General features: G+C 40.6%; 1 protein-coding gene and 1 long non-coding RNA gene across 2 annotated transcripts in view; one reads left to right on the top strand and one right to left on the bottom strand.

The window, feature by feature from the left end:
• The window catches only part of BCL2 (BCL2 apoptosis regulator), a 136,004-nt gene that overhangs the window by 93,181 nt on the left and 18,142 nt on the right, over positions 1-24,681 (bottom strand). The gene's annotated exons all lie outside the window — the stretch shown is intronic.
• LOC144328738 (uncharacterized) lies at positions 11,344-23,138 on the top strand. The gene is made up of 4 exons (XR_013394030.1): positions 11,344-11,474; positions 12,685-12,906; positions 14,025-14,171; positions 22,840-23,138. It is a non-coding gene; the product is annotated as an uncharacterized LOC144328738 (long non-coding RNA).

Genomic DNA, 24,681 nt, shown 5'->3' with positions numbered 1-24,681 from the left:
ACCCAATCCATTCCCTGTTCAGCAGTGGGGCAGCTCAGTGGCGATAGATGCGTGGCTTGGGCACACTGCAGGCCCTGCGGTAAATGCCATCCACCATGGTGTGGAACCCAGTGCACCCTGTCCCGTCCCCCCCCCCCCCAGCTACACCTCTGGGGCTGCTGCTGCTCTACCTAAGCTTGGCAGAAGGAAAAGAAGCCTTTAATATTGTGATTTGTGCCATGTTTCTGTTGGGAATTCCATTCCGCCCTTTGCTGCAGATAAGTGGATTGCTGCACATTGTTCTGACACTTTCCACATCAAGTGACCAAGCTGAATGGGTTTAGATGCTGCTTATGCCCATGCCGGCTCTGGTCCCACGATTGCCACACGGCTTTTTGGGGGGCAGGATTTACGCTACCCTTGGCTTGGCTCACTAACCTCAAAGAGCTGTTCCGGGGATAAAATTGTGGCAGGGAGGAAAGGTGAAATATTAATGCAAACATAAATAAACAAATATTTGCATCACATTTTAGTGCTTCCCCCTACCAAATCCTTTAAAATAACCTATAATCTACAGAGCAATCCTATGTGCATTTACTTGGAAGAAAGCCCCACTGTGTTCAATAAGGCTTACACCGGAGGTAGCGTGCTTAGGACTGCAGCTCTAATCTTCTATTTACTTGGATGATAGTTAAAAGCTGTAGAGAATCAACTATATTTTGAAAATTGGCTAGCACTTCTCACATTCTAATCTCCGTAGAGTGCTTTTAGAAGCGGAGAAATCACTTGGTGATTTTGTTGGCAACCGATTCACAGACGTGACAAAGAGCATGATATTCCATATTCTACATCTGATGTTCCATGCACATCTGGCACAAAAAAGCAAACCTTCTACAAACCTTCAGAAACACTAAAGACCCAGCTGATGATCTAGGAATTACGGGCAAAAAGAACATTATGTGAGCACTTCCGATGTTCTATTAGGGCAGAAGAACTGAGTAGATTCTGGTTTCTCACAAAAGGATGGGCAAGCATCACATGAGAGCAAGATTGTTTGAAACTTCCGTTGTGTCACCTCTTTCCATCGTGAGCATGTAATGCCCATTGATAAGGAGGGAAGCTAGCATGCAAATATCATCACATGAACCACTTGTTCCATCCATCCTCAGCAAGCGTGATCTGGCTATATACAATTAGCAGATCTGTTATTGTCCTCTTTAGGACTTATCAGCAAAACTGTTGCCTTGCTTTAACTGGGCAGCTCAATTAAATATGCACATATGCAAACCAGTTTAGCAAACATCTCTGTAAGCCATCTGACAAGTTGTTTCATTACAACAATGACAGCAATTAAGTCTGTTGTGTACACATCGTAGCTTTGATACACAGGGATGGGTTTTTCATATTTTCTTTCCTAATTCCTACATATTGTTTACATTATGAGACCAACTTTTTATTATGAGACCAGCTTTTTAAAACAAACTCAGTGGGGATCTTTCCCACTGAACACATCTCAGGGTTACTCCTGTATAAACTATATTATGAATTTAGATTGTGGCAGGGGAGAATACTAGGTGTCCAAATAAATCACTATTATGAATGCATTTAAATGACACCTCTGATTTGCCTCCCCATCCTATCAAGCCACTTTTAGGATGGTGCACGATTATCACTAGTAAAAAGGAAGCATGCTTCTAACCATTAGAGTCCATCTATAGCAGTGATACTGGGGATTAATGCCTCTCAGCTCTGATATTGCACAGGTGAGGGAAACAAGAAATATTTCAGCCTGAACTGCTCTGAGAGGCAGGAGATACAAAAAGGCCAGGGGAAGGAAGGGTAGAAGAAAAATGGACCTTTGAGATCAGGAGCCAGGAAGATGGAGTAGCTTCTGTTTAGACTGCCATGGAAAGAGACAAAAGTGAATATGTCAGGTTACAATCACAGGCTTCTTCCCAACTAGGAATCCGCAGGCTGGACCTCACCTCCCCCATATATCCCCTAGCTTGGCACCCCTTCTTTGACAACTATCTGTCCTTCAAGCACAAAGTCTTCAAAGGATCCAAGTCATTATTATTTAACTGTGGTTAGTGTTAGCTATGGTTTATGAGCCGGGAAGTTGGCTTTTCTGGGCAAATCACTGTAAACACTAACCAGAAATTGTCAGACTTAACAACACTCCATGGTCAGTTTACAAACACAAAGTGAGTGCTTCTGATCTCCTCGCAGCTATGCCAGAGAAGGACTGGCGATGAAGGTGTGATAGCCCATAGGTTTCTCAGACTCATCCCTGAAGCGCTAAACTATGGCTTGGGGCTATAGCTATCTGCTCAGTGCCAGCTTCTTCCTGCTTATGCTGTCTGTTAAGAGGACTGAACAAGGGTTCACCAGCACTTAAGCAAATACAGTGGTACCTTGGTTTAAGAACAGCTTAGTTTATGAACAACTTAGATTAAGAACGTTGCAAACTCAGAAGTAGGTGTTTTGGTTTGTGAACTTTGCCTTGGAATAAGAACATGTTTCGCTTCATGTTGAGTGTGTTCCATTTGTAAATTAAGTCCCCCGCTGCTATGGGAAAGCACGCCTTGGTTTAAGGATGCTTTGGTTTAAGAACAGACTTCCAGAACGGATTAAGTTCATAAACCAAGGTACCACTGTAGAATGCCATTTGCAGTTGGCCTGACTGGACAAGGAAGTTTGCTATGTGTTCGTAAGAGAGGAATGGTATTTCCAAAACAAACTCTTCTAATGCATGTGATTTCCTTTAAGCACGTAGGAGGCAAATCACAAGAGCAAAGTACTCCTTTACCCTGTTGTTTCTACATCTATCAAAAAATGTGTGACACAGAAGGTAGAGTGCATCTTGTTGCATGTGTTGCCCTGGGCTTCCTTTTCCCTCCTTCCCCTTGGGTGAGGCAAATGTCAAACAGTGTCTCACCTGCAGCCTTCCATGGAATCAGAGAACAGAGGCTTCCTGAATTAAAAGCATGGAATGAGGCCTAACAACTGCAAGCTATTTTCGACCCAACAATAGGAGGAAAACAATCAACTTAATTGTTTCTTTGAAGACAGGCCATCCTTTTCCCTGCAGCAAACGAATGAGACACCAACTCCTGACTCAACTGTCGTCACCAACAATGCATTTATCATGACTTAAAGCTGACTTTCAAGCTGAATGTACATTTTCAAGCAATGCCTTACAAATGTACATTTTCAAGCAATGCCTTACAAATTTTCAAGCAATGCCTTACAAATCGGCCTACATTTCAAAAATACATTGGTGATACAGGGAAAGACAGCAGAAATCTTCAGAGATATACCAAAACAGCTGTTGGATTTAAGAACTACATATAAAGATCTGGCAAGATTACTGAGAAACAACACAATCCCCTACAGGTGGGAATTCCCCCAAGGACTATCTTTTAACTGGAAAGGGAAGAAGGGAAGAATCAGAACAGAAGAGGAGCAAGAAAAGTTCCTGAACGATCACGGGGAGGACCTTCGGAAAGGAACAGCAGGTACCTGGCCACCCCCCCTGCCTGGCGGAAAAAACCCACCTCCAGATATAGACGACAAGGGAGACAACCCTATTGGCTGACAAATTGAGCCAGGATGTCTCTGCAGCTCTTCAGTTGGAACATTCATGGTGCAAATTCCCCCGAAAAAAGGAAAAGGATTTTTCATATATTGAGGAAAGAACAATTAGACGTCATTTGCCTTCAAGAAACTCATGTGACTAGGCTCCACAGAAGAGTATTAATTAACAAGAGACTAGGCCAAGAATTTATTTCATCAGACAAAGTAAAGAAAAGAGGAGTAGTGATATATGCAAAGGAGAACCTAGCACCAAAATTTGTCTTTAAAGATGAACAAGGAAGAATTCTGGCGATCGAAATACAATCACAAGGAGAAAAATTTCTGATAGTAGGAATTTATGCACCGAACGAGGGGAAATCGGAATTTTATAAGAAGCTGCATGAGATAATGCTGGACCATATTGACTATAATAACATCATTCTGATGGGAGATATGAATGGGGTTGTCTCCACATACATGGATAAGTCACAAAACCAAAACTTGACTAAAGATGGCAGACTACCAAAGACTTTTTTCGAACTTACAGACAATATGGATTTGATTGACATTTGGAGGATAAAGAACCCTCTAGGTAAAGAGGGAACATTCTTTTCTGAGGCCCACCTATCCTGGACACGAATCGACCAAATCTGGATATCTAGAGGACTGGCACCTAAGACTAAAAAAATAGAGATCTGCCCCAAAACTTGCTCCGACCATAACGCCTTGAAAATAGACTTGAGACTCACACCACCTGGATCCTTCAGATGGAGAATGAATGACTCTTTGTTTAGAGACCAGGAGATTGTAAAGAAGGCCCAAAAAACGATGAAAGACTATTTTGAAATAAATTTGAACACTTCGGTGGAAAAGAAAACAATCTGGGACGCAAGTAAAGCTGTTATGAGAGGGTTCCTGATACAACAGAATACTATTAGGAAAAAACTCTGGAATGGTAAAAAGGACAAGATTTTGGAAAAGATAAAAGACGGAGAGAAAAGATTGAGACTTAATCCAAAATCAAAAGAAGTTTTAAGAGAAATAAAATTCCATCAAGCACAATATGTGAAATTGATAAATCAAGAAGTTGAATGGAAAATTAAACAGATGAAACAAAGATCATTCGAATCGGCAAATAAATGTGGGAAGCTGCTTTCATGGCAGCTGAAAAGGAGACAAAAATTGAACTTTGTTACCAATCTAGAGGTTGAAGGAGAATGTATTCAGAAACCAGAAGAAATTAGAAAGTGTTTCCAGAGATACTTCAAAAAACTGTTCACCCAAGGACCCCAAGTGGAGACTGAGATAAATAAATTCTTAAAAAGTTATGGCCTGGAGAAACTAACACAAGATAAACAAACAGCCCTGAATTACAAAATAACACAACAGGAAATTGAAAGTTCCATTCAGAACATGCAATTAGGCAAATCCCCGGGCCCAGATGGACTTACCTCCAAGTATTATAAGATATTGAAGGAATATTTGACCCAACCACTGATGGAGGTATGCAACCAAATTATGGAAGGGAAGGGGGCACCAGATTCGTGGAAAGAGGCATTCATCACTTTGATACCAAAATTGGAATCTGAAAAGACTCAACTTAAGAACTATCGTCCTATCTCACTCCTAAACGTGGATTATAAGATTTTTGCCGATATTTTGGCAAATAGATTGAAAAAAGTTTTAAACGAAGTAATCCATAAAGACCAAGCAGGCTTTCTCCCTGGTAGACATTTGTCTGACAACACTAGGAACATTGTGGATGTTTTGGAACTATTACAGGCAAACTTGAATACGAAAGCAGCTTTGATATTTATAGACGCGGAGAAGGCCTTTGATAACATATCTTGGAAATTTATGAAGAAAAATTTGGAAGGGATGGGAGTGGGAAGGGCGTTTCAAAATGGTATTGAAGCAATCTATTCAGAACAAAAGGCTAAATTGATAGTAAACAACGTGGTGACAGAGGAGTTCAAAATTGAAAAAGGAACACGACAGGGGTGCCCCTTATCACCCTTACTATTTATTTCTGTCCTGGAGGTTTTGCTGAACTTGATTAGGAAGGACCAGAGGGTGGAAGGAATACAGGTCGGAGGAAAACAATATAAACTGAAGGCCTTTGCAGATGACTTGGTTTTGACATTACAGGAGCCAGAACACAGCACAAAAAGAGCTTTAGAACTAATCTCTGAGTTTGGTTGGGTGGCGGGATTCAAGTTAAACAAACAAAAAACTAAGGTCCTGGTAAAAAACTTGACACCTTTAGAAATAGAGGGGTTCCAGAAGGAAACAGAACTAAATGTGGTTAAAAAAGTGAAATACCTGGGGGTTAATTTGACTGGGAAAAATTTGAATTTGTTTAAAGATAATTATGAAAAATGTTGGTCTGAAATTAAAAAAGACCTAGAAATCTGGTCAAGACTGAAACTTTCCTTGTTGGGAAGAATTGCAGCAGTTAAGATGAATGTATTGCCAAGAATGCTGTTTTTGTTTCAGACCCTGCAGATCGTGGACAGGGTGGAGTGCTTTGGAAAGTGGCAGAGGGACATTATGAAGTTTGTCTGGCAGGGCAAAAAGCCCCGAATAAAACTTAAAATATTAACAGATGCAAAGGAAAGAGGGGGATTTGCCCTGCCGGACTTAAGGTTGTATTATGAAGCTGCATCCTTCTGCTGGATGAAAGATTGGCTCTTGTTAGAAAACACTGATGTCCTAGATCTGGAAGGGTTTAACAATGCTTTTGGGTGGCATGCATATTTGTGGTACGACAAGGTAAAGTCTCATAAGTTATTCAAAAACCATATTGTCAGGAAATCTTTGTTTACTGTCTGGACTAAATACAAGGACTTACTCGAAAACAAGACTCCGAGGTGGCTGTCACCGATGGAGGCTAAGGCCACAAAAATACTTAATATGGGGGGTGGCTGGGCAAAATACTGTGAAATAATAGAAAAAGTGGGTGACACTTGGAGGTTGCAGAGTTTTGAAAAATTGAAAGGAAAGGTGCGAGATTGGTTTCATTATGCCCAAATTTTAGAGATCTTTAAAAAGGACAAAAAAAATGGTTTCCAGGTGGAAAAATCAAAATTAGAGTCAGAATTACTTGAACCTAAGACGAAAGTGCTTTCAAGAATGTATAACTTGTTGCTTAAATGGAATACTCAAGACGAGACAGTTAAATCAGCCATGATAAAATGGGCACAAGATATTGGGTACAACATTATGTTTGAAGACTGGGAAAGGTTATGGACCACCGGTATGAAATTTACGGCATGTAGTGCCTTAAAAGAAAACATTATGAAAATGATGTACAGGTGGTACATGACCCCAGTCAAACTTGCAAAGATATATCATTTGTCTGACAATAAATGTTGGAAATGTAAGGAGGCTGAAGGAACATTCTTTCACCTTTGGTGGACATGCCCGAGGGTGAAGGCTTTCTGGGAAATGATTTATAACGAGTTGAAAAAGGTATTTAAGTATACCTTCCATAAGAAACCAGAGGCCTTCCTCCTGGGCATTGTAGGCCAGAGAGTGGCAAAGAAAGACAGAACTTTCTTTCTATATGCAACTACAGCAGCAAGAATCCTTATAGCCAAATACTGGAAGGCACAGGAGTTACCCACACTGGAAGAGTGGCACACGCAACTGATGGACTACATGGAACTGGCTGAAATGACAGGCAGAATTCGAGACCTGGGAGAAGAGACAGTGGAAGAGGACTGGAAAAAATTTAAGGACTAGTTACAAAAACATTATAAGCTATATGAATGTTGAGAATTTGCTAAGTTTTGAGAAAATCATGCTTCAGTATTGAATTCGAAAATGATTGAAACTAAGTTATGACCGAGAAAAGTTCAATTTTTAGAGTAAATAACTAGATGAAAATACAAAAACACATGAAACAAGGTATTAATTTGCTGTTTATTTTTATTGTAAGGAATGCAGGGATGGAGGATGTGGGGAAGTCCAATTGACGATGAAAAAAGATTGGGAAAAATGAATTTTCTGTTTAATTTCTTCTTTCTTTCTGTAAAACAGCATTTGTTGTGTTATTGATGATGTACTGTTGATTTATTTGGACCTTGGAAAACAAAGCAATAAAAAATATTATAAAAAAAAAAAATACAAATTGGGCAGGGGTGGGATGTGTTACATGCATGCCTTTTCCTTTCTCTGGTGGAAAACACACCAAGCATCTGATTTGAAAGATTTTACAACAAGACTATTATGAGAGTAACTGGAGGGCGCACATTCTCGTCCAACATGTAATATAAACTCCAAATTGTAACGTAAATATATTCAAGACCACAGGCACTTTTATGGCAGCTATGAGAACTGCTGCAACCTATTTCTTAATCTGAGTGAGGACTGGTTGGCTCCACGAGCAGCTAGGAGGCAAATGTGCCTGCTGGTCCGTTCTTCCTATGACCCTTGCCCACTTGAGGCAATCCCAGCATGGCAGTCTTCATGGTGCTTGGCTATGTTTCTCCTGCCTGAGAGGAAGGGAGACAGGAGGGAGGAAGAGAAAGAGGTGATATGAACTATTCCCTCGCTATTTATTGCAAAGTTGTTTTAATCCACTCTGGTTCATTACAAGATGCCTGCAAAACAGGAAGCACATCTTCAGAATGCCAAACTATGACTTTAAAAAAATGCTAGGCATCCTTCCAGTTCCGATTAAGGCACAGGACGTTCTTGCTTGGTCTATGTTCTAAGCTGGAATCCCCTGATGTCCCTCAATGTGACAGTCTGGAGCTTCTTTTGAAAGAAATTAAGAGAAAGAGAGAGAGCTGGTGCTATGGATATAGATTACAGCAAGTCAAAGGAAAACAAAGGAGGAGGAATGATGGGGAATGATGTTTTTCAATGCTACTACTACTACTTAAAAAAAAATAAAGTGGGAGAGAAACAGACAAAAATGTGGTGTAGCTATTTCCACACTGGGGGTGCTGCCATGTCAAGACAAAACAAAACAAAACAAAACAAAAGTATTATTTACAGTGGTGCCCCGCAAGACAAATGCCTTGCAAGACGAAAAACCCGCTAGACGAAAGGGTTTTCCGTTTTTCGATGCGCTTCGCAAGACGATTTCCCCTATGGGCTTGCTTTGCAAGACGGAAACGTCTTGCGAGTCTTGCGATTTTTTTCGCTCTCCCCCCCCCTTTTTCTAAGCCGCTAAGCCACTAATAGCCTTTTAGCCGCTAAGCCGCTAAGCCTTTAATAGCCGCTAAGCCGCTAATAGCCTTTTAGCCGCTAAGCCGCTAAGCCTTTAATAGCCGCTAAGCCCTTAATAGCCTTTTAGCCGCTAAGCCGCTAAGCCTTTAATAGCCGCTAAGCTGCTAAACCGCTAATAGCGCTAATCTGCTAAGCCGCTAATAGGGTTGCTTCGCAAGACGAAAAAACCGCTAGACGAAGAGACTCGCGGAACGGATTATTTTCGTCTTGCGAGGCACCACTGTATTTATTTATTTATACATACATACATACCCCGCCCATCTGGCTGGGCTTCCCCAGCCACTCTGGGCGGCTTCCAACAAAATATTAAAATATAGTAATGCATCAAACATTAAAAGCTTCCCTAAACAGGGCTGCCTTCAGATGTCTTCTAAAAGTCTGCTAGTTGTTGTTCTCTTTGACATCTGGTGGGAGGGCATTCCACAGGGTGGGTGCCACTACCAAGAAGGCCCTCTGCCTGGTTCCCTGTAACTTGGCTCCTCGCAGTGAGGAAATGCACAGAAGGCCCTCTGTGCTGGACCTCAGTGTCTAGGTAGACATGAGTGTTCACCAGCTGGTCTTTAGGCTAAGGGGCAGTGTGGTTTTTGTTTCCCCCGTGGCTCTATCCCCTGGGATTGTAGAACATTAAAACATATTTGCAGGGAGGGAGCTGAAGTTGTGGTTACTGCCCACAGTGGTATCACACTACCTGCAGGAAAAGAGCGAAGCAAAGACAACAAAGAGCCTTGTGGCAATAAATGTATTTGTCTCGAAGACTCTTTGCTGTTTTTGCTGCAACTGATCATGACACTCACCTCTCTACAGATGGAAGAATCTCCCGCCTGATTTCACTGTTCTAGCATTATTCAAGGATGCAATGATCTCCAAACAAATGATAAAGCCCAAGCACAGGCAAGCCCTATTCTAACACTATTCAGGCCTAACGCTATTCAGAGACTTTAAAACCAAAATTCCAAGCTACAGGAACTCTACTCCTGCTTATTATTCAGCCAATTATCAGATTTCTTGTTAACTCCCATCTTGTTAATCTGGTTCATCCTGTAGCGTATATATCTCTGCGTATCTCTGATTCATCCTGTAGTATATCTCTACCTCACCATCTTCTCAGCCTATTTCATGCATCTAATAAGAAATGTTTCCTACGAAAGGTTTTGTCACTCTACATCTAAAATACCACAGAACTTTTAGTCTCTCCACCCATAAGGGCTGCTTAATCTGACCAGTGACCCATCTGACCAGTGACCCATCCTGTTCTCACAGAGGCCAACCAAAAGTCCCCACAAAGAAGACCCAATTGCACTCTCCCCAACTGAGGTTTCCAGCAGCTGATATCTAAAAGCTTGCAGCTTCTGACAGAAGAGGTAGAACATAAAATAATTAGCTAATGCTAATGGCTAACACCCAAAGAGGCAAAGGCATATTTTTAAGAAAAGTTTGTATGTTTAGCAATTTCACAGTAAAAACTTATCAAGTTTAAATCAGCGTTCCATCCAGCCAGTTTAAAGCACTTTTAAATCCCATTTATTTCTACTGGAATGTTTTAAGCACATACTTAACTCCCCAGCTAAATCAAACAGGAGTTTAAAAGTGCTTGACTTGGTTGGGTTGTGTCCAAATTCATAAACCTTTCTGGTATGAAACAGGATGCATATTTTTACTGTCTGGAAATCAATATATAGCTTCAATTTTAAAATGAAAATGGAGAGAGCACCGCTATTTGTCTCAGAATCAGTTTGGAATAGGGCATGTCCACTAACACTAATGCTTCAACCTTGTGCCACCACTCTAAAATGGGGCTATAACCTCTATCCACCAGAGGGCAACAAGAACACACATGATACCTTACTGTCATTGAAACCGTAGTTTGTGCAGTTCTACTGCACCAAGAGATTTGTAATTTTCTCAGGTGTGTTTGCTGCTATTTAGAACAAAAGGCTAAGGAGACTAGGACAGAGAATGGCAGTACAGATTGCCTCTCTATCTTGGGAAAGTGCCCTCCAAGGGGTCATTCCTATGCTCTGGGTTCCCCCCGTTTTAGGGTGGCCAGACAAAAAAGAGGACAGTGGTCCTTCACCTTTAACTGTTGCTTAGTAGGGAAGGAGCCCTGTCATTCCCCCCCCCCCATTTGACCGTTCTATCTATACATTTATTAATTTCATAAAATTTATACACTGCTTGATGTAGAAAAACAAACCCGCAAAGTGATTTACGAAAGATAAAACAACAAAATCAAGAAATATGTACAACCCTACTTTTACAACAGTTAGAATACTAAAACAAATTTAATTTATTCTCATGTGGATTACCAAGGAGTGCCATTTTATAGCTGCCACCTGCTATTTCCCACAATGCCACACACACCCCGAATATGGCATCACTCCAGGGCAATGTGGGAAAATGAAAAGGTAATTCTCCAGACCCAGCTGCCCACGCAAAGGGAGGGTCTAGGGCAGGCCCTATTTATGAACCCTGCTGGCGTCTGGACCCTGGCCAACATGATGAGACCAGGCCTGTCTAATTGGGTTGCAAACAGTTAAAGTTTGATGGGGCAGGGTTTGGAGGAAGTTGATTTGTTGATGCTACCTATATTCTCCAGAGAATAGATCTGTGGTTTGTCTCTTCCAGACAAGCACAAACCTTGGTTACAGCTTCTGATTTGCGTGGACAAAACCCATTCCCGGGTAAGCACATATAGGAATGCAGCCGTCTTCTCCAACTGAAATTAGTGGAGCCTAAATATGCTTAGTTTTTGCTAGATTATATGCCCTATTTTAACAAAGCTGAAAATTCATTTTAAATTCAAATATCTGAGTTCAAATATGATGGCATTACTTAGTGGTGTGAATGTGGTGGGACAGAGACTCTGCTTGGCACAAGGAGGTGGTGGGTTTCACTTGTGTTGCCCCACCTCCAGCCAGAGGAACCTTCAGAAGGGAGTTTCTGCTGGAGGAACAGCCGTGAGGGGTGAGAGACTCTGTGTTGGCCATTAGGCTGATCTCGGACTTCCTCAAGTTGGAATGGACCTATCAAGGGCAACATGAGTGAGTTCCTTCTCAATGGCGCCTGGGCAAGCTACCCAGAACCAACGTCCACCTTACCATCAGTGGTAGGCCTTGAAAGCCCCACTGTCACCACCACGGACCACTACGTGTGGACCCCAGCATTTTGGCTGAGCTGGCTTAAGAATGGGCATTGTGTGTATGTGTATTTTAATGAAGTGAATAGAGTGCAAGATTATGAATCATTGGGGTGTGTAGAGTTGGTCTGCCAACAGGCCTGGTGCCTGAAGCCAGCTCCCCGTAGAACATGTCCTTGGGGACCTTGCCATTTTCTATTCGGTGGACATGGCCAAGCCAGCGTAGATGCCACTGAGAAAGGAGTGTGAACATGATGGGAATGTGGGCTTGAGAGAGCACATCTTTTTTTAAGACTCTTGCCCTGCCACGTGGTGCTCAAAATCTTCCTGACGCAGCACATACAGAAGGCATTGAGCTGTTGCTCCTGGCGGTTGTTTAAATTGCCCACAACTCACTTCCACAAAGCAGCATGCTCAATACGCAAGTCTGGAGGACCTCCACCTTGGTATTAGACATTCTGGATTATTGTAATGTGTCAGACGCATTACAGTAAAAGCCATGTCCTTCGATCCATAGTCTCTGATTCCAGCAAAGCAAAATAACAAGATGAAGAAGTTTAGGAGAAAGCAAGCAAGCAAAGAACACGGCATGTTTTGACAAACAGTATTTCATCCCATGAAGCATCTGAAGATGCTGCCTTTCTGGAGTTGTCTGGAATTGCCGCTTCATCTGTTCAGAATAAAAACAATATCCCTTAGTCATTACCAAAATGCCACACCAAAGGATCACTCAACACCCCTTCATTTTTATTCAGATTAAATTTACAAGGAATCTGACTGCTCCTCAAGGCCTTAGATCAAACATCGTCCTCCACAAGGTGCCGCCTTCTTCAGCTGAGAATATCCCAGCATCCAGTCGCAATACAATGAAGGCCTCTCAGAAAAGCTGCCATGGGCACTAACTGAAACATGGCATGGAAAAAAGGGCTTCCTGTAAACATTGGCAAGAACACACTGTGTCAAATGTGCTCTTTCGGGTAAGACGTTCCAGAGACACGGTTTGTTTCCCCTTCCTCTATCCCTCTTTTGGGACTTGGAACATGCAAAGCTAAGGGGGGGGGGGGACATATATCCTTTAGCTACAGCTAGTTAATATTTTTCTTAATTCATCCATTAACATTCAAAAGGAAATTAAAAAGTACCAAGAGTGGGAAAGTAATGGCTTTTAGTCAACATCCCAGGCTGGAAAATAGTTGTCTTTATTGGCACATGTGCAAACTTTAAGGTCCAGGTTAAGGGCTGCATTAGCAGAAGCCGTTCCTATACAGTTCCAAAATGAGGCCTATGTGCATTTTTAAAAACACATTTCAGTCATCCAGCTATGGAGCTTGACATTAACTGCACTCACAGGTTACCCTTAGGAGGCCACCACTACGGGAATAAGCACAACATTTTACTACATAATTATTACAATTTCACTGCCTCAAAATGCACCACTGAGATCTCTTGACTGTTTCTAGTCTGCCTTGTAGTAACTACCAGTGCCATATACAGTGGTACCTCGGGTTAAATATGCTTCAGGTTATAGACTCTGCTAACCCAGAAATAGTACCTCGGGTTAAGAACTTTGCTTCAGGTTGAGAACAGAAATCGTGCTGCGGTGGCACGGCGGCAGCAGGAGGCCCCATTAGCTAAAGTGGTGCTTCAGGTTAAGAACAGTTTCAGGTTAAGAACTGACCTCCAGAACAAATTAAGTACTTAACCCAAGGTACCACTGTATATCTAAATTGCTTTGACACATCTGAGTATTTCGATTTCTCTAGGGACTTTGCTAAACATGGCATCACTTCTACACTGGGCCAGGGCAGAGACTAAACTTACTGAAATGTTAATGTACAGTGGTACCTCGATTTAAGAACAGCCCTGTTCATGAACTATTTGGTTTACGAACTCTGCAAAATTGGAAGTAAGTGTCCCGGTTTGCAAACTTTACCTCGGTTTAAGAACGGAAGCTGAACGGTGGAAAGGCACCAGCAGCCGGAGGCCTCATTAGGGAAAGCGCGCCTCAGGTTTCGGTTTAAGAACGGACTTCCAGAACGGATTAAGTTCGTAAACCAACGTACCACTGTAGTTTGAGTTCTCTTTCATGTTCCAGAAGGAAACCCTGCTGTATCCTGTAACCTCAACCAGGAATTCAGAAGTGAGAGGAAATGTCCTTGCTGACAAATCGCCAGGACCCCCTGATCTAGAAGTAGCTACAGATAAACAGGATCTTAATGGACATGTAAATTAAGTGTCCTAGGTAAGTGATGGGGATGTGCATTTGAATGCGCACTGAACAATGCAGAAACTGCATTTTCCTTTCCTTTCATTTCAAAGCGTATCTGAAATGCCCTTCTGATTTCTGCCCATGTTGAAAATTCAATAAACGGAATGTACAAAAAAAAAACCCCACACAAAAAAAAATTCATGAAAGAAATATTAAAGCAATAATGGAATATAGGAAATGCAACACTCAGACTCAATTAAACAAAGACCAGCAAAATATCCAGTGAAAAATTCAACTGGAATTCCTCCCCCCCCCCACCTCTAAAAAAAAGCCCTTTGATATTTAATTGCCTTCACTTGGTGCCTGAAAGCTCACAGGGGTGATATTTTGACACTGTACAGCAAGTGATGTACTTGCATATTGCATTTGTCTGCCTGCATGCGTCACCTTATTTGGGTTAGGCAGCATGTTATTAACCATGTTCTGAACTGATAGTGGATCCTGATCCTGGACTAATATGTGGTGTGTATCCCAACCAAGTCACACTCAGAGTAGGCCCACTGAAACCAATTGACAAGTTAGTCGTGACTAGTTTAAGTCAATGGCTCTACTCCCTTGGCCACAATCCCATAGCTTCCTAGACTCCAGCCCTTGCCTGTCAACTTCATTCCTGCCCACAGCACTCAGCCAATTGCCTCTAGGCTTTGCATGGTTGTTGTTTTTTAAGCTTTCCCTCTCCTCATGTCCCTGTTCTTGATGTACAGCACAGTCCATATAAATTCTATTGTGCTTTATTCATTTTGATTCTAATTGGCTGCTTATCTTCCTATCTATGGCAAGACTGGGCGAAATAATATGGCATGCACAGTTGGCGGTAATTATCATTGCATTTTAACTACAGTACATCCATTAACATAATATGATCCGCTGTTGCAAATTCAATAAAATAAACAAATTCCTGGAGGACTGGATTCTTATTTGGCCCCTAACGTTAGCACAATAAACATATACATGATTGGGAAAGACAACTCAAATTAATGTTGTATTTTTTTTTTTATTTTTATAAATTTTTTTTATTGCGTTTCTTTCCATAATTTTATAGGTTACAAACAAATAACATAATTGCAAGAAACAAATTTTCCCTTTTTTTAACAACAAAAACAAACAAAAACAACTTGGACTTCCCCACCCCTTCCGATTCTGCGTTATTTACATTAACAATGTCAGCATTTTGTTACCTTATTTCATGCCTTATTGTAACTTTCCAATGTTATGTACCCAAATTCGATATATTGTATCTCATATTCGATGCCTTTAAAATAAACATAACATGTTCGATTCAAATTGTCTCCTTTTCTCTTTTATCACTTATTTTACAATTTACTTAATCATAATTGCAGAAGCATAACTTTTCCTAATCATGCACTATCTTAAGATTCATACAGCTTGTAGTATTTTTGCAAATAGTCTTTAAATTTTTTCCAGTCCTCCTCAATTGTTTCTTTATCCAAATCTCGGATTCTGCCGGTCAGTTCAGCTAATTCCATGTAGTCCATCAACTGCGTCTGCCATTCTTCCAGCGTGGGTAAATCTTGTGTCTTCCAGTTCTTTGCAATGAGAATTCTTGCTGCTGTAGTAGCATACATAAACAACGTTCTGTCTTTCTTTAGCACTTTCTGGTCCACCATGCCCAGCAGGAAGGCCTCTGGTTTCTTAGGGAAGGTATACCTAAATACCTTTTTCAATTCATTATAAATCATTTCCCAGAAAGCCTTCACTTTTGGGCAGGTCCACCAGAGATGATAAAATGTACCTTCTGCCTCCTTACATTTCCAACATTTATTGTCAGACAGGTGATGTATCTTAGCTAACTTGACTGGGGTCATGTACCACCGGTATATCATTTTCATAATGTTTTCCTTCAAGGCACTGCATGCCGTGAATTTCATTCCGGTGTTCCATAACCTCTCCCAGTCTTCAAACATAATATTATGTCCAACATCCTGTGCCCATTTTATCATAGCAGATTTAACCAACTCGTCCTGTGTGTTCCACATAAGCAGCAAGTTATACATTCTAGACAAAATCTTGGTCTTTGGTTCTAGCAATTCTGTCTCTAGTTTCGATTTCTCCTCCTGGAAACCAACTTTTTTATCCATTTTAAAAACCTCTTGCATTTGAGCATAATGTAACCAATCTCGCACCTTGTTTTTTAGTTTATCCTGGCTCTGCAACTTCCAACTGTCTCCAATTTTTTCAATTAATTCCCAATATTTCGGCCAATAAGCCTCCATATTGGGTCTTTTTCCAGCCTTGGCCTCCACCGGTGACACCCACCTCGGTGTTTTACTCTCTAATAAGTCTTTGTATTTCGTCCAGACTGCAAAAATTGCTTTTCTGACAATATGGCTTTTAAACAATTTGTGAACTTTAACCTTGTCATACCATAGGTATGCGTGCCAACCAAAAGCATTATCAAAACCTTCCAGATCTAGGACATCAGTGTTTTCTAGCAAAAACCAATCTTTCAGCCAGCAGAAGGCTGCAGCTTCATAATACAATCTCATGTCCGGCAGGGCAAACCCCCCTCTTTCTTTTGAATCTGTTAATATTTTATACTTTATTCGGGGCTTTTTGCCCTGCCAGACAAACCTAGATATATCCTTCTGCCATTTTCCAAAACATTCCACTCTGTCCACGATCTGTAGGGTTTGAAACAAAAATAACATTTTCGGCAACACATTCATTTTTATTGCTGCAATCCTTCCCAACAAGGAAAGTTTCAATCTTGACCAAATTTCTAAATCCTTTTTAACTTCCGACCAACATTTTTCATAGTTGTCCTTAAATAAATTCAAATTTTTGGAAGACAAATAGATCCCTAGGTATTTCACTTTTTTTACCACATTCAGTTCTGTTTCTCTCTGAAACCCCTCTGTTTCTGTAAGTGTCAAATTCTTGGTCAAAACCTTGGTTTTTTGCTTGTTCAACTTAAATCCCGCCACCCGACCAAACTCAGATATAAGTTCAAGAGCTCTTTTTGTACTGGATTCTGGCTCCTGCAGTGTCAAAACTAGATCATCTGCAAAGGCTTTCAATTTGTATTGTTTCACTCCGACCTCTATCCCTTGTACCAACCGGTCCTTCCTTATCATATTCAATAGCACCTCCAGGACTGAAATGAATAAAAGAGGGGATAGAGGGCACCCTTGTCGTGTCCCTTTTTCAATTTTAAACTCCTCCGTCACCACATTGTTCACTATTAATTTAGCCTTTTGCTCTGAATAAATTGCTCGTAACCCATTTTCAAACCCCCGCCCCACTCCCATCCCTTCCAAGTTTTTCTTCATGAACCTCCAAGATATGTTGTCAAATGCTTTCTCCGCATCAATAAAAATTAACACCGCCCTTGTGTTCATGTTGGTTTGTAAAAGTTCCAAGATATCAATGATGTTTCTGGTATTCTCATATAAATGTCTACCAGGGAGAAAGCCTGCTTGGTCTTTGTGAATTACTTCATTTAAGACTTTTTTAAGTCTGCTTGCCAAAATGTCTGCAAATATTTTGTAATCCACATTCAGGAGTGAGATGGGGCGATAGTTCTTGAGCTGAGTCTTTTCAGATTCTGTCTTAGGTATCAATGTGATGAAGGCTTCTTTCCACGTTTCTGGTGCCCTCTTCCCATCCAAAATCTGGTTGCATACCTCCAACAAAGGTTGTATCAAATAATCCTTCAAAGTCTTGTAGTATTTGGAGGTAAGCCCGTCCGGGCCTGGAGATTTGCCTAGTTGCATGTTCTGAATGGCACCTTCAATTTCCTGAGTAGTTATTATAGAGTTCAAGATTGATCTTTTATCTTGAGTTATTCTTGATAATCCATTTATCTTTAAAAATTGGTCTATCTCAGATTCTTTCTGAGGCCCCTGTGTATAGAGTTCTTTGAAATATCTGTGGAAGCACTTCCTAATTTCTTCTGGTTTCTGTACCATCCTTCCTTCAATCTCTAGATTTGTTATCGTATTTAGCTTTTGTCTTTTTTTCAGCTGCCAGGCTAGCAGCTTTCCGCATTTGTTTGCTGATTCAAAAGATCTTTGCTTCATCTGTTTTATTTTCCATTCAATCTCCTGGTTAGTCAATTTTGAATATTCTGCTTGATGGAATTTAATTTCTCTCAGCAGTTCCTTTGACTTTGGTTTGGTTCTCAATTTTTCCTCTCCCTGGCGTATTTTCTCCAATATTTTATCTTTCTTTCCATTCCAGAGCTTCTTCTTAATTGTATTCTGTTGTATCAGAAACCCTCTCATAACAGCTTTGCTTGCGTCCCAGATTGTTCTTTTTTCTACTGTAGTGTTCAGATTTATCTCAAAGTAATCCTTTAGTGTTTTTTGGGCCTTCTTCACGATCTCTTGATCTCTTAATAGTGTGTCATTCATTCTCCATCTGAAGGAACCGGGTTGAGTTAGTCTGAGTTCTATTTTCAGAGCGTTGTGGTCGGAGCATGTTTTTGGGCAGATTTCCACCTTTTTGGTCTTGGGTGCCAGCCCCCTGGAGGTCCAAATTTGGTCGATCCTTGACCAGGACAGGTGGGCCTCAGAGAAGAAAGTGCCTTCTTTACCTAGGGGGTTCTTTGTCCTCCAAATATCAATCAAATCCAGATTGTCAGTCATTTCAAAAAAAGTTTTAGGCAGTCTGCCGTCTGATGTTAAATTTTGGTTGTAAGACTTATCCATATGTGTAGACACCACTCCATTCATGTCTCCCATCATTATGATGTTAGCATAGTCCAGATAGTCCAACAAAGTCTCATGCAGCTTCTTGAAAAATTCCGATTTCCCGTCATTTGGAGCATAAATTCCTAATAACAATATTTTTTCTCCTTGAGTCTGAATTTCAATTGCCAAAATTCTTCCATGTTCATCTTTAAATAGAAATTTAGGTGACAGGCTCTCCTTAGCGTAGATCACCACTCCTCTTTTCTTCACCTTATCTGAAGAGATAAACTCTTGGCCTAGTCTTTTGTTAACCAAAACTTTCCTGTGGAGCCTGGTTACATGGGTTTCTTGTAAACAAATAATGTCCAATTGCTCTTTCTTCAATATATGAAATAGCCTCCTTCTTTTCTCCGGGGAATTTCCACCATTTATATTCCAACTTAGTAGCTGCAGAGACATCCTGAACTATTCTGTTACACCTAGAGCGGTGTGTCTTCTTTTTCCTCTGGTTCCGAGGGTATAGGCGTCCCTCCGCCTGCTGGCAGAATGGGTCCTGGTTTAGGTAGAGGCCACTGGGCTGCTGCTTCTTTTTGGAGATCTTCTCCGTGGTCGTGCTGGAACTTTTGTAGGTCCTCTGGCGTTCTTATTTTAACCTTCTTCTGTTTGTAAGTAAATGATAGTCCTTGTGGAAATTCCCACCTATAAGGAATTGTGTTGAGTCTCAACAGCTTGGCCAATTCTGAATAGGTGGTTCTCAAATCCAATAACTGTTTAGGGATGTCTCGGTAAATTTCCACCCTTTTCTCTTGTATCTCAATTGAGTTATTAAAATGTAGGCCTAATATTTTGTCTCTCTCTTCTCTTGATCTCAAAGCTATTAAGCAGTCTCTTGATCTATCTTTTCTTACCAATCTTCCCAATCGAAAAGCCGATACTATTTTAATTAATGTTGTAGTCCAAGCTTACTGAACTGAATTTAACCTGAGTTCCACCCCAGCAAAATGCAAAAATGGAACAATAAATTTTGCAGCTTGTTTGTTTTTAAACCCTGTTGAAACTGACTGGAGAGGATATTTCACTTGGCTTCTCATTAAGATCAAATTAATTCACTGTTTGAAAGTCATTCCAGGCCTAATCCAGAATCCCTTGGAGAGTAGAGAAAGGCTCACATTGATTTAGTGGGCTATGAACTAAGCTACCAAGAAACAACTTCTTACAGGAAAAACTAAAATGCATAGCTTATGGCCAGTCCTTCATGTAGTTTGTTTTGCATTCACATTCAAAACTGTTTTAAATGAAAAAGCACCTTGCCCATTTTGCTGGGTCACTGGCTGCAGGGAGGGGGGACACTTCCAGAACACTTTTATTTGAGCACATACTTCTCCCTTGGCTTTGGTCTTCTGAATCCCTTATCCTCGGACTTTATTATATAGCCCCTTACCTTATGGACCAGGAGATTGCATACATTTCTTCTATATTTGTGACAAACTGACTAAAACGTAAAACGTAAAACAGGGTGCTGGATACAAACCAACCACACACATGCGCCTAAACAAATGGGAGTTTTGTCAGAAGCGGAAGCGAAAAGGTGAAGCACTGGAAGACCAACTGAAGATCAGCTACGCATTTTACCTACTCCTGGCTTCATCTCTCTAATCTATTTTTATAGATGAGTGCCTATAGGGTTGCAGAGTACCACGTACTTTAAAAACAGTAAGTGATATGATAAGAATGCCATAGAAAGCATTAAAAGCATAGGAGCAACAGCCACGAAAATCAGTACAATCCAGCAGAATCATAAAAGCAATATGAAACGACTTGTAAAAAATGCTGGGAAGGGCTGGACAACTAAAAACACCAAATAAAGACATCAACACCAAAAAAACCAAAATAGACATCAGAGTTGGTGACAGGTGAGCATCTCTGGGGAGGACATTTGAGATGTGAAGTGATACTATAACTGGACCTCTCCTCCCAATCATCATCTGCCCCGGTCTAAGTGGTGGAAAGACCCAGAGGAGAACCTCCTGTGGGAAAGGACTGGAGCTCAGAGGCAGAGTGACTGCTTCAGATGCAGAATGTCCAGAGTTCAATTCTTGGCATGCTCAGGCATAGCTGGGAGAGACTTGTCTGGTTGGTAGTTCTATGGATGGTCTTTGCTAAAAACCCATGTTAGTGTCTAGAAGGTCAATGCTCTGAATATAATCTATTGCCTCTGAAGATAATGGGAGTATTTGAACACTTGATGATCCCACAATTTCAGTTAAGTTATCTGATTCTCATCCTAGTAGCAGGCTAGTTTAGAACCAGAGTACAGTGGTACCTCGGGTTACAGACGCTTCAGGTTACAGACTCCGCTAACCCAGAAATAGTACCTTGGGTTAAGAACTTTGCTTCAGGATGAGAACAGAAATCGCACGGTGGCAGCGGGAGGCCCCATTAGCTAATGTGGTACCTCAGGTTAAGAACTGTCTCAGGTTAAGAACGGACCTCAACGAATTAAGTTCTTAACCCGAGGTACCACTGTATCAATTCCCAAACATGTTGTCAGATGCAACCTGTAGTCAGGCTGGAACAACAATTTGAAATGTGTTGGCCCAAGGCATGAGACCCCAACATTTTAAAAGTTGCATTCACACAGTATACTGGTGCCTGTTGGATCAAAAATCACCAAAGACTTGGTTTGGTGGTGACCTTTTGAAATGAGGAATGCAAGATTTAGAACTAGGTCTGTTACTGGCTAGAGCCAACATGAAATTGTTTAAAAAGTAACATAGGTTAATCAGGGCTATGAAGCTCAATTCAATAAACAGGTGAATTAACCGATTAAAACACTTTTAAATTAACTACAGCATACCTCTGACAGGCAGCAGATTTAAAAAAAGAAATACACAGCACTGATGATGAAACTAATGATAAAAACCTGCAGTGGCAAGCAACATCTTAAAAGCAATCTAAAACCAAGAATCCCCATACATCTTGTTTCAGAAACATTGATTTACACATGCAGCTTTAAAATAGAAAGATCTATGGACTTAAACTCATATATGGAATGGATTAGAACTTCTTTTGAGTCCCAATTTTACGAATATATGCTGTCTTACTGTTGTATACCTAATATTAATGATTGTAACATGGTCAATACAGGTCAACCAGCCACCTTGCTTTCTTATGCCGAGTGATTTGTGTTTTGGTATCCCCTCTGATAAATATTTCATTATTGATAACAGAGGGGTTCTCCAGATGTTACTGGATTACACCTCTCAGCATTCCTTCTCATTGGCCGTTCCAGTGTTAGAAACTCAGGTATATCAGCTAGGCACCAAATGGTTCCTTAAACTAGGGTTACAGTTGCCAAAATGGAATGCCTGGTTGCCATTTTGGAGCCAGATGGCTCGAAAGTTGTGTTTTTCAATACAACTTTTTAGTTCCTAAGTTTCATTCTGATTGTGCAGACAAAATATAACAAAATATAACTACAGGATGTGTTGCTAGTGTGTGAAAACAGTCAAGATCCAGGCATGCACCTCCAGATGGTGGAGGCGTCAGGTGCCATCCTGGCAATTGGGCATCTTCACTTGGTCACAAGTGGCCGATAGTTAGGTGCAAAATGTGCCTGGCATATTTTGAACGCTGGGCCATATGGGACTTGTAGTCTCCAACATCTGGAGGGCACCGTGTTGGTGACCACAATGGGCACTCTGTGTAGAGCCAGTGAAATGGACAGAAATATAGGTACTCCTGAGAAATAATTAGATGTTGTCCAAAAAGAGTTTTTTAGACTGTGTATGCTATTTTCTCAAGGTACCAAAACTCTCTAAACTAAGACCATGGCATGCATATTGAACAACAGCTGTGGGTGAAACAGAAGTCTTAACATGACTTCTAGGAAATGATCAAATTAATCTCTAAGGGAAAGGAGTTCCACAGCTATGCAACAGAAGCAGCAGGAACAAAAAATAATGTTCTTTCCTGTTCTTACTTGGCAGGTTACTCAAGAGGTCATTTGCCTGACTAAGGATATAATGGGACATAAAGGAAAAAGCAGAAACAACAAGAGGAGGAGAAGCAGAAGAAGTTCGGATCAAAGCATTAAACCCTATGATGAAAACACAGCACAATATAAATACAATCCCATCAGATAAAACTGTGTAATTAAAAATTGATATGCAGAAAGTGATAATAAGCAAATCACTGAATAAAGTGGAGATGGGTGAGAAAGCACAGCCTCTGAGAAAACTGTGGAATTCCACACTGTGGAATTGGCGGTGTAAAGTGAAATTATTGTTTGATGAGAAAATGAATAAAAATTATATTTAAAAAATAAAAGTAAACTACAACTCCCAGGATTCTTTTGGGGCGGAAATGATGACAGTGAAACACTCAATATAAATTCACAGTGTGGAATGTTGTTGTTGCTTTTTTTTGTCCCAGTGCTTTAGATGTAGCATTTTCAAAGAGGATTAAGAAGCATAAGTGTTCTTTGCACTTGTAATCAAGGGTCTGAATTGGTCCTGAGTTATTATGACTAATCTTGTATGCATTAGAGTGGATCCAAATTATTTTTTGCACTACAAAGTCTTAGTATTTCAACAACTCCATTACACTTGAGATTAGGAGTCTTCCCTTTTCCAGGGCTAAACTCAACAGCTGATGTGCCAAGATTCAGGTACAAGCAAAAGTGGCCTGCACCTTTGCTTTCTGCCACCTTGAAGTCTATGACTTGAGAAGATCGGCGCATCCTGCTTTTCTCATCTGAAAGCAGTGGGTGGGGACAGTACTGTTTGCAAAGAGAGAAAAAACACCCAACAATATAATGAAAACCCATGAGGCATGTAACAGCTTACTTGCAGATGTTTCAAACCTTAAGTCTTGATTGTTTAAAATGTGTCTAGGTTTCCCTTCACAATTTAATTTCCTGGCAAATGTTTAAACTCACTTTCGACCTGCATGTCAAACATCGCAGGCATCCTGCTGCAAATGATTTTATGGAAATAGTACACTTTTATATGCCAATTCTGACCAAAATTAAACCAGGCAAAATGGAAATAATTCTGCTGGATAGGTGGGGATTACACGTGGTGCCTTTGTTTACGAACAGAGCTGCAGGATAAAAATAGGCATCAGAATATTGTGAACAACATGTCATTGGGCCTCTTATGCACAGTGGAAAGAACATGAAGGGTGTGTCTAAAATAAGAAAACAGCCTCTTTTAGAGGTAAAACAAAAAATATCCCCCAACTTTAAACAAATGAAAGCCTGCTTGAGCTGGTATTTGCACATACCCCGAAAAACTTCAAGATAGTTCAACAATTCAATCTATTCATGTTTACAGTTTATTGCTCTGCTCAGTAGAAGGATAAAACAAATTGTTCTGTTGCTTTTCTATTCCCAGGTCTCAGAGTTCATCCTTCATGAATATTAAAGGATGATTTCTTTGATCCATTTTCTAAATATGAAATGCAAATCACCAAGTGCTTGCTTGTAATTTATCATATGATAAGTTCTGAACTTTGCAATACATTTCTATTATCAATAATCAAGTCAAGAAGCAACATAACACAGAACCACCCAAGTTCTATAACCTAAAAGCTAGGAAACCCACAAAAACAGCAGAATAAAAATGGTAAATAGTCATGGGTAAAAAGATTCCTGCTTTGCAGAGCTCTATGATTCTGTGAGTCTGTGAAAAAGCACATCAAAGCATGGGTGCCATCCTTAAGAAGGCCCTTCCTTTCACTCTAGCAGTTGCCTTTATAGCAAGTAGAAACAATGAGGGAATGCGTGAAGTCATTCCTAGATTCTAAAACTGTCCAAAGCTCGAGCATTT

The sequence above is a fragment of the Podarcis muralis genome, chromosome 8 (genome assembly GCF_964188315.1).
Source record: "Podarcis muralis chromosome 8, rPodMur119.hap1.1, whole genome shotgun sequence".
Lineage (NCBI taxonomy): Eukaryota > Metazoa > Chordata > Lepidosauria > Squamata > Lacertidae > Podarcis > Podarcis muralis.
This window is presented reverse-complemented; position numbering and strand designations above follow the sequence as displayed.